This window comes from Diabrotica virgifera, chromosome 8, assembly GCF_917563875.1.
Source record: "Diabrotica virgifera virgifera chromosome 8, PGI_DIABVI_V3a".
NCBI lineage: Eukaryota > Metazoa > Arthropoda > Insecta > Coleoptera > Chrysomelidae > Diabrotica > Diabrotica virgifera.
Window position 1 is genome coordinate 19,172,856 of NC_065450.1, and position 11,492 is coordinate 19,184,347.

Consider the following 11,492-nt stretch of genomic DNA (forward strand, 5'->3'; position numbering starts at 1 on the left):
AAACGACACAGTTATTTTGATTAATATTGGGATAAACCGTAATCGTACCCCCTCCTAACTGCCAAAGTGTCATGGCCGCCGTCGGGACCTATTGTGCTGACATTTACAATGTTTACATATAGAAAAGTTTGTTTTTTTCTGCTTATAATGCCGTTTTCTAAAGATATTAGTGAACAAAATCGATTTGCTAACAATATTGAATATATTTGAAATGTGCTAAAATTGGATTCAACAGCAAAAGTCGCATAAATAACATATAAATAACGAATTTGTTCACCTATTACAAATGGGGTTATGTGGTTGTAACTGTTTATTTTGGGAATAAAATGAAAATGATCAATTAAACGACTGGAAAACTGTAAGTATTACAATTAAAACATGTTTATCCTATCACAAGAGTTCACTTCATTTTAAGAAAGCTAATTATTATTATACAATAGATATTTATAAACTGCCATGTACTTTTAAGGTTACTTTTGATCTGTTTTCAAAGCTTATGATTAAATGTTATCTCTTTATTAATTAGATTTGCCAACAAAAGATGCATGATTAAGGCCAAATGCAATTCCTTTGCTAAAGTCATAAAAAAAGTACCAATACAGTTAAAAAAATTATTTTAAAAAGGTCTCTCAAAAGACATGAAAATATACAACAACTCAAAAAACTAGAGAATGTAAAGAAACCCAGGTTATTGGAAATGGAATTCCTGTTTAATTGAAAGCCAGTAAACTATCCAAGACTTTTCAGAATCAAATGTGTCAACTTGTAAAAACGATTCTTCTGAAATTTTTAGTAAAAACCAGATTATCCTCAAGAAAAATTCTGTTTAAGTGAGACTCAAAGTCATATTTGTGAATGTGTCATCTTTGAATGAAACAATTTTTTTACCTAAACAATTAAATGTATGGATCTAATTAAAAACAATGCTGAATCAAGTACAGTTACAGAAATACAATCCTTTGAACTTCTAAATGTGATTGTTGAAAGTGTTGAAATAGCTACTGCATAGGGATTCGAAAGGGATAGACTTGTTATGAATGCACTTGATCATGTACTTCTTACTGTTATAAAGTTGAAACAAAACTTATTTTATGCTTTTTTATCAGTCACTTTTAATTGTGTATCAACTTTACGTGGTACATCGTGCAAAAATTGCTAAAAATGCAAACATTATATTTATTTTCTGTGTTACATTGGATAGTATGATTGAATGTCTTCCTCTTTTAGATAGTGAAGTGAAGAACATCTTGAAGTTCCAATGATGTTTCAAGATGAGGTAAATCGAAATAATTGTATGTTAGAAGGACAGAGAATATGAAGAAATGTTATTGCTGCATATTTAGTGTAGTGAAATACAAACTTCAAACATTATAATATATTTTTTGATTTCAAACATTTCATATGATTATGAAAGAACATCTTTCTTTTTAAAACAATGAAGAAGTGAAGAACATAATAAAGTTCCAACGAAAATGATTCCAGATGAGGAAAATCGAAATAATGGTTGTATGTTACATGTATAGAGAATACGAAGAAATGTTATTGCTGCAAACTTAGTGTAGTGAATTAAAAACTTATTGTCAAATACAAATCAATTTATTTCATACTTTTATAATATATAGTGATATAATTTTATATGTGTTCAAATAAAAATATTAATAAATAAAATACAATAAACACAAATCATGTATATCTTATAATGAATTACAAAATCAAAAATTAATTACAAAAATATCAAAATAAATCTAAAATATTAAAAAGTTACATATAATTTTTATAGTACCTACATACTTTGGTTGGTACTCTAATAATTTGGAGATCCATTAAAGTTTGTAGATGGAAATTGCAGGTATCTAAAAAATATAATAATATAAAGTAACTCAACAATCTCTTTTTAATTAGGGTAGCAGTTGATAAAGATGACCCTTGCTCGGGAAATCAAATGTATCTAAAAAAAAATTAAGTAACAGCTTTCTAACAAAACAATCTTAGCACTAAACGGAAACAAAGATACTGGTAAGTATTAAAACATTTTTTGAAAAATCTTTCTGAAAGTGAAAATAAAGACTACTCTATGGGAACAACTAAAACTGGGCATGCTTTACAAAAAAATGTATCCAGAACAAACTTCTTCTCTATAAGGCAATACTACGACAAGTCTGGATGTACAGGATTTAAATCTGGGGAACTGCCAGTAATACAAATATGCAAAAACTATTAAGATTCTAATCCAAAGTCTTTTATGATGTCCGATGTTTTTAGTACCACTACCAAATATCATGCTAAACTGAAAATTATAGGGTAAAAATCTGTCTGATCACCCAAACTTTTAAAAGCTGGATGCTTATCTGATCTAGTCCAGAGGCTGGTTTCGGTATTGCAGCTATAAAATACTTAAATAGTAAGCATGGAAATTTTTATTATGGTCGCCTTGAGGCAAACTAGGGCACTAGAGGGTTAAGAAAAGTTACAGATCTCTACACTACTGGGAAGTAGTTAGTAGTTACTAATTTGTAAAAAAGTCAGAAATATGGTAATGTAGACTAAATTAATATAAATATGTAAAGAGTTCTCACCCCTGAGTGTAGTTCCCACTGTGTCATTTTTTATATCTGTCATATTGTTATAATGATAACAGATTGCATTAAAGTTAAAATAAAAAAGAATTAAAGAAGTTCATAAAAATATTCTATTTTTGAAAAAATATTTAAGTGCTTAAATACTTTTTTAGATAAAATATACATAAAATTTATTTTTTCTACAACCGTGTTAAAAATGCAACTTTCAGCACTCTATACAAGCGTTAAAAACGCTACCTTAAGGCACTAGTGCTTTAAAATTTTTATGGCACTGCAGTTCGTATTGACTGTATAGGCAATTTTGATGTAATGTCAAAAAAATATAAAAATGGAATGTCAGTTCAAGTAATAGTTATTTATGATATAAGTGTTAAAAGTACACGTTTAAGGCACGCATGTGAAAGTTTGCAGAATGAGCGATAGCGAGTTCTGCAATTCACATGAGTGCCTTAAAAATGTACTTTTTAACACGCATATCATACAATATTTTTTCTACAAACGTAATTACAGGACAATATCTACAAAAACTTTTACTGATTCCATTTTTATATTTTTGTGACATTACATCAAAATTGTCTATACGGTCAATACGAATTGCACTGCCATAAAAATTTTAAAGCACTTGTGCCTTAAAGTAGCATTTTTAATGCTCTTATGGGGTGCTAAAAATTGAATTTTTAACACGGTTGTAGAAAAAAGTTTTTGTAGATATTATTCTGTAATTACGTTTGCAGAAAAAATATTGTATGATATGTGTGTTAAAAAGTACATTTTTAAGGCACTCATGTGAATTGCAGACTTTCACATGCGTGCCTTAAATGTGTACTTTTAACACTTATATCATAAATAACTATTAAAAAACTAACAGAAAATAGTAAAAATATTTGATTGAGCATAAGTAAAAAAGTCACTCTCTCAACCAATAAACATTTGTGATTAAAATTAATATACTTAATTGATTATAATATGAATGTGTTCTTGTAGAGTTTCATATAATAATTTCCATTTGACTAAAGAGACACAAGCTGGAATACTTAGGTCAATAATACTTAGGTATGAAACACCCTAAAAAATATGAACTTTTGCATTTGATAATTCAGAGAAAGATCCAAGGTAAATGTGGTTCTGGTAGAATCTCACAATCATAGCTGAACAATCTAAGACCATAGTATGGAAAATCGACTCTATCATCATTAGTTAGAGCTGCTGTCAATAAAGCCACAATAGCGAATATGGTAGCCAATATGATATCCAACAATTGATAACAGTCATGGAACTAAAAAATGTATTATTTCAAAGTGTTTATGGGATAAAATTAGTAAGAGTGACATGATACCTAACAAAAATTTGATTCAGAAGATTTAACATAAAACTTGTAATTCTCTTATACTAAACTCACAATAAGGATGCACCAGAAATAAACAACCCAAGACATGTTGAATGATACAAATAGCACTCCCGAATCATGATTTACAATGTATAAACTTTGTAAATCATGATTTGTGAGTGCTCCTCATAACATTCATCATGTCTTGTGTTTGTTTCTTTCTAGTGCATCTTTATTGTGATTTTAGTATTATAATTATATACAGTGTGTCCACGGTTGGGGTGCCCAAGAGGAAAAACTTTTTTATTTTCAATTTTAGCGAAAAATGTCATTATTGATAAAAAGTTTTGCTTGTTCTAAAACCCCATAAAACGAAATAAAATTCAAGTTTTTTAAATCCTGCTTAATTTTGTAGCCAATTTTATGTAAATCCCTATTTTATGTAAATTTTTGCACTAAGTTTGAAATCTTAACAATAATCTAGTGGTAGGGGAGCCCAAGCGGGGATTTTTGCAGTCACTCGAGCGCGTCAGATTAGCATATGGTGAGAAACTTGGTACTCTGCAGATGCACCTCTACTATATATTGGCTCTTAACACAGGGGAGTTCGTTAAGGGGGGCCCGAAAAAAAAAATCTACCCTTAAAAAAACTCGAAATTGTCAGATTAAGATAAGGTAGGTTAAGTACATGCAAAAGAGTGTATATTTCAAAAATCTGACGATTTGAGCCGGGCGTAAGGAAATGGGTGAGTCCCAAAGTTTCACAAGAAAAAAGCGAATATTTCGCGAAATGAATGGCAGATCGAAAAACTAAAAAATGTATGCTCAATATTTTTTAAAAATCTATCCAACGATACCAAACACGACTTCTCACGGAGAGGGGTGGGGGGTAAATTGAATATTTTAAATACGAATCCCGCGATATTTCGCGAAATGAACATCAGATCGAAAAACTGTAAAATATACTTATTCAATATTTTTGAAAAATATGTCGAAAGGCACCAAACATGACCCCCCATGGATGTGGGGTGGGGGGTTACTTTAAAATCTTAAATAGGAACCCTCATTTTTTTATTGCAAATTTGGATTCCTTACGTAAAAATAAGTAACTTTTATTCGAAACATTTTTTCGAATTATGGATAGATGTCGCAATAATCGGAAAAAACCATTGTTGGAAATGGAAAATTAAATTAAAAAATGGCAAGCGCCCACTAAAATGGAAAACTTTACTTAACTTTTTTTGGTTTTAGGACCTACTCTTTACAACCCAATAGGTCCCCAAAGCGCTCGAGTGACTGCACATTTAGCATACTTTGCTCCCCTACCATAGTGTTGCCAAGCCACAATGTAGCTTAGTAACTATCAACTTCGATAAATAATTTGCGAATTGTCAATTTTTTTGACAATGTTAAGCTATCAATAAAGAATTTATCTTGTGATAAATTTCATTATTAAAATTGTTGTATTAATAATTATTTAATTAATAAATAATTGGATGATTCAAGGAGAACGACAAAGTCTGGCTTCGTAATCCAGAGAAGTGAAAGGGTTGTTCTCCCAAGTTATTATTGTTACAATTTCGAACTTAGTGCAAAAATTTATAGGGATTTACATAAAATTGGCTATAAAAATAAGCAGGATTTGAAAAACTTGAATTTTAGTTCATTTTATGGGGTTTTAGAACAAGCAAAAGTTTTTATCAAGAATGACATTTTTCGCTAAAATTGAAAATAAAAAAGTTTTTCCTCTTGGGCACCCCATCCGTAGACACACGGTATTACTATTTTTATAATAAAAAGATTATAATTTATAAAATGTGATGCTGTATATGATTTCAAATATTAATCTTTTCTATTACCATACGTCCATGGTTGGATCTATCTATGTGTACTCAAGCTTTAGCTATCTTCATTGTAAGAATTTTAAGTTTAGCGTGATATTTGGTAGATGTACTAAAAAAATCGGACATCATGAAAGACTTTGGATTGGAATCTTTGTAGTCTTTGCATATTATGTGTTACTGGCAGTTCCCCAGAATTAAATCCTGTACATCCAGACTTGTAGTAGTATTGCCTTATAGAGAAGAAGTTTGTTCTGGATACATTTTTTTGTAAAGCATACCCAGTTTTAGTTGTTCCCATAGAGAGTAGTCTTTATTTTCACTTTCAGAAAGATTTTTCAAAAAATGTTTTAATACTTACCAGTATCTTTGTTTCCGTTTAGTGCTAAGATTGTTTTGTTAGAAAGCTGTTACTTAATTTTTTTTAGATACATTTGATTTCCCGAGCAAGGGTCATTCATCTTTATCAACTGCAACCCTAATTGAAAAGAGATTGTTGAGTTACTTTATATATTTTTTAGATACCTGCAATTTCCATCTACAAACTTTAATGGATTTCCAAATTATTAGAGTACCAACCAAAGTATGTAGGTACTATAAAAATTATGGGTTACTTTTTAATATTTTAGATTTATTTTGATATTTTTGTAATTAATTTTTGATTTTGTAATTCACTGTAAGATATACATGATTTGTGTTTATTGTATTTTATTTATTAATATTTTTATTTGAACACATATAAAATTGTACCACTATATATTATAAAAGTATGAAATAAATTGATTTGTATTTGACAATAAGTTTTTAATTCACTACACTAAGTTTGCAGCAATAACATTTCTTCGTATTCTCTATACATGTAACATACAACCATTATTTCGATTTTCCTCATCTGGAATCATAATATATTATAATGTTTAATATATAATATATAATATATAATAAAAAATATATTATAATGTTTGAAGTTTGTATTTCACTACACTAAGTATGCAGCAATAACATTTCTTCGTATTCTCTGTCCTTCTAACATACAACCATTATTTCGATTTATCTCATCTTGAAACATCATTGGAACTTCAAGATGTTCTTCACTTCACTATCTAAAAGAGGAAGACATTCAATCATAGTATCCAATGTAACACAGAAAATAAATATAATGTTTGCATTTTAGCAATTTTTGCACGATGTACCACGTAAAGTTGATACACAATTAAAAGTGACTGATAAGAAAGCATAAAATAAGTTTTGTTTCAACTTTATAACAGTAAGAAGTACATGATCAAGTGCGTTCATAACAAGTCTATCCCTTTCGAATCCCTATGCAGTAGCTATCTCGACACTTTTAACAATCACATTTAGAAGTTCAAAGGATTGTATTTCTACTGTACTTGATTCAGCATTGTTTTTAATTAGATCCAAACATTTATTTGTTTAGGTAAAAAATTTGTTTCATTCAAAGATGACACATTCACAAAATTATATTTATATATATGACTTTGAGTTTCACTTAAAACAGAATTTTTCTTGAGGATAATCTGGTTTTTACTAAAAATGTCAGAAGAATCGTTTTACAAGTTGACACATTTGATTCTGAAAAGTCTTGGATAGTTTACTGGCTGTCAATTAAACAGGAATTCCATTTCCAATAACCTGGCTTTCTTTACATTCTCTAGTTTTTTGAGTTGTTGTATAATTTTCATGTCTTTTGAGAGACCTTTTTAAAATTATTTTTTTTAACTGTATTTGTACTTTTTTTATGACTTTAGCAAAGGAATTGCATTTGGCCTTAATCATGCATCTTTTGTTGGCAAATCTAATTAATAAAGAGGTAACATTTAATCATAAGCTTTGAAAACAGATCAAAAGTAACCTTAAAAGTACATGGCAGTTTATAAATGTCTATTGTATAATAATAATTAGCTTTCTTAAAATGAAGTGAACTCTTGTGATAGGATAAACATGTTTTAATTGTAATACTTACAGTTTTCCAGTCGTTTAATTGATCATTTTCATTTTATTCCCAAAATAAACAGTTACAACCACATAACCCCATTTGTAATAGGTAAACAAATTCGTCATTTATATGTTATTTATGCGACTTTTGCTGTTGAATCCAATTTTAGCACATTTAAAATATATTAAATATTGTTAGCAAATCGATTTTGTTCACTAATATCTTTAGAAAACGGCATTATAAGCAGAAAAAAACAAACTTTTCTATATGTAAACATTGTAAATGTCAGCAAAATAGGTCCCGACGGCGGCCATGACACTTTGGCAGTTAGGAAGGGGTACGATTACGGTTTATCCCAATATTGTGTCGCCTCATTTTTAATTTCAAATAACTCGAAAACTAATCATTTTATCGTTACGAATGTAAAGTATATTATTTACATAAAAATTGTTGGAAAATCAAAAAATTACACTAAAATAGAAATTTCGTCGGTGGCGTAGAATTTGGGAAGGGCCAACCAGCAACTATGCCCTGTCGTACGCCTCTGGTAGTAGTCAGAAACGTTAAATTATCTTAATTTAGTAGGGTGTACAGTACCTACACTTTCTGCCAAGTATGATAAGGATACGCCAAATAGTTTTAAAGTACTGGGTAGAAATAATTTTTAAATTTTATTCATATGAATAATATAATAAAGTAATCAAAATAACTGTGCCGTTTCATATTTAACTTCAAATATCTCGAAAACTAATGACTTTATAGTTACCAATGAAGAGTATATTATTTACGTAGAAAGTATTGTAGAATCTAAAAATGGCACTAAAATAGTAATTCCTCCAGTTACGTAGAATTTGAGAAGGGTCAACCATTCACTATCTCCTGTCGTACGCCTCTGGTAGTAGCTAGAAACGTTTGTTTATAACAATTTAGTAGGGTGTATTGTAGTCGCACTTTCTACCAAGTATGAAAAGGATACGTCTAATAGTTTTAAAATGCTGAGCAAAAATAATTTTAAAATTTTTAGATAAAACACCCTGTAATTCTGTAAGGAACCACATTTTATTTAAGTGTTTTAGGTTAAATCTTAGTATTTTGTGCTAAGGTTTCTCCAGTTATTATATGGACAATTATTAAAGAAACACCCTGTATATCTAGGAAATAGAGCGTGCTATGGAATAAAGAAACTTTTAACATCAAACATAGCGACAAAAATAACAAAAATATTAATATACAGAACTATAATCAAACCCGTCCTCACTTACGCATCAGAAAAGTGGAAGATAACAAAAGGTGATGAAGAAAGGTTAGGCTTTTTTGAACGTAGAATCCTCAGATATATCTGTAAAGGCGTGGACGTACACGGATTATGACGTAGACGCTCTAATTTTGAACTTTACCACCTTTATATTTAGCCTATGTAGTATTGGTAGATCTATCAAAATAAACAGGATGCGGTGGCTTGGCCACTTAGAGAGAATGGACGAGGCGGAGCTGTCGAAACGTATTTATAGCCAGAGACCGAATGGAGTGAGCAGAAAAGGCAGGCCCTGAGTACTATTTAAGGACCAGGTGAAAGAAGACTTGCTAGTGATACGAGTGCGAAATTGGAAAACCAAGGCGAACGATAGGAATTAACGTGAAGTTTCATACCTGTTTCGCACTATGAAATTAATGGAATTCCAGAAACGATATACATTTCAAAGTGAAGTGTGTATGGTAAACTGTTTCCATAAAATTCTATGAAGTTAATACTAATGTAACATGCGATGTCGGTGAAAATCCATTTGGTAACTACCGCATCAATTCATTGTTCAGCGAAAACTTTTATGAAAATATTTCTAATCTCTTTTATGAGGCATTTAAAGTTCTTTATTACGCTTCATCATACAATATTTTCATTAGTTTTTAGTGGAGTTATGAGTAGTGTGTTAGGTTAAAGATAGCTAGAACAATTATTAGAAAGTGAGTATAGTTGGTATATTTGTAATTAACTCTTATTAATTAACATTGTCTAAGCACCAAAAGTGTCTGGATCTAGTTTTAAATAACTGAGTATAAAATGCTTATACATAGTTATGCTAATTTCCGCTCATAAGAAGTTGACGGAATAATGGGTCGTCATTTTAACATTTCACAGAAAACACGAACCTCTTTAGAAAATGTACAGGGTTGCCGGGAAGTTTCTTTACCCTAATAATAATATTGTTTCAATACCACGCTAATGTTTATTTGCATTCCGGCGCATGCGCATCATTAAGGGAACTTGTCTGGTCACGCAGACAGACACATGGCCCGGTATCTTATATGGGAAAATTGGGGAATCTCCCCCACCACTTCCACACCGATCAGCTAAATAAAGAGGAATGACAGCCTATCTCGCTCACGAAAACTTTAACCAATCATTTATTGTAACACCATACCTGAATGTCACAAATAAAATAATCAAACGAGGCTTAACTCGGCAAAATGTCAATTCTGTCAAAAGTAATGACAGTAGAGTTAGTGCAAATAATTTTCTATTAGTTTACAGTTTTTATTGTATTACCTTTAACGATTTATTCGTAGTAATTTCAGTTTAAGTTGGTTCCTTATCCTTCGTTTATAAAGTGTAGTTTTGTTTTAGTTACGAAATAACTTTGGTGTTGTGTTAATAAAAAAACTAAACATGATTTATTGTTGTGTACAAACCATAGAAAATTTAGAAAAATGCATAGGTAAATAGTAATTAGTTTATAACTGTTTTATCTGAAACAACAAATAAATACACGTACCTATATTTAGAAAAACATTTTCTAACTTTTTTATATCCCTTTTTCTTACTAAATTTGACAGCAAAAATAATATATTTTGTAACTTGAGAATTCCGAATAATTTATGAGTATTATTTAGATATTATTTAAATAAAATACTTTAACAAGCTTAGTAAGTTCTGGTATTTTATTTAGTAATATAGGTGAGATTATTTCTTGTAAAATAAGAAGATATTTTAATTAGTAACGAAATTGCCCGCAAGAGGCGCTAAACGGATAAAATTAGTACTTGTCCATTTGAATTTCCCTCCAAATGGTGATTAGTTAACACATCGAACGCAAATGGCGTAAGGAACCAAATTTTTACAGTGAGTTGCCTATCTATCCGGTAATACTTTATTATTTATCTATGGACAGACAACGGTAGTTGCGATTGAAACATGATGGCGGTATAAATGAATATACAATTGACGCGTTCTAATGACTGCTTCAATTCTTTCCAAAAGCAAGTGACACAAAATGTTCTCTTCGCCGATGAGTGTGCCATTTCTTGAAATCTAAATGTTTATTTCTCAACCAAGAACTACCCTAGTTTCTTTAAGGAAGTGAAAAAAAAATCCGCCTCATATTATGATATGAGCTGGAAATACTTCACCTTACCTGCTTGGGATGTATTTTTTGAGGACTCCATAATTTAACACATTTATCTGCAAATAAGCAACGAGAAGTTACTACTGCTACTGATAGCTGAAGGAACTGCGAACACTGTTTATTTTCAACAAGATGGCGCCTAACCCCATTTTGCTCTCGTTTTTCGCAAATGCCTCAATGAACTCTTACCAAAAATATGGATTGGGCGAGGTTCTCCAATTCCTTTGCCTCCAAGAAGTCCAGATCTGACAACGGCAGACAATGCACTGTGGGATTTCTTTAAAAGTGAGGTTAGAAAACGCAGATATATTGTGAATGAGGACTTGCAAAACGGAGATGGCCAAGCTTTTACGTCAGTAACTCTGGACATGTTGAGACGGATGCGCA

At 30.5% G+C, this 11,492-nt stretch overlaps 2 long non-coding RNA genes across 2 annotated transcripts; one reads left to right on the forward strand and one right to left on the reverse strand.

Annotated features, from left to right (window-relative positions):
- Positions 1 to 209: 209 nt before the first annotated feature.
- Positions 210 to 1,683, forward strand: LOC126889711 (uncharacterized). Its single transcript, XR_007700139.1, has 2 exons — positions 210 to 358; positions 1,228 to 1,683. It is a non-coding gene; the product is annotated as an uncharacterized LOC126889711 (long non-coding RNA).
- Positions 1,684 to 6,700: 5,017 nt separating this feature from the next.
- LOC126889473 (uncharacterized) lies at positions 6,701 to 8,042 on the reverse strand. Its single transcript, XR_007700038.1, has 2 exons — positions 7,732 to 8,042; positions 6,701 to 6,850 (listed from the first exon to the last, which is right to left on the reverse strand). It is a non-coding gene; the product is annotated as an uncharacterized LOC126889473 (long non-coding RNA).
- Between the last annotated feature and the right edge of the window lie 3,450 nt (positions 8,043 to 11,492).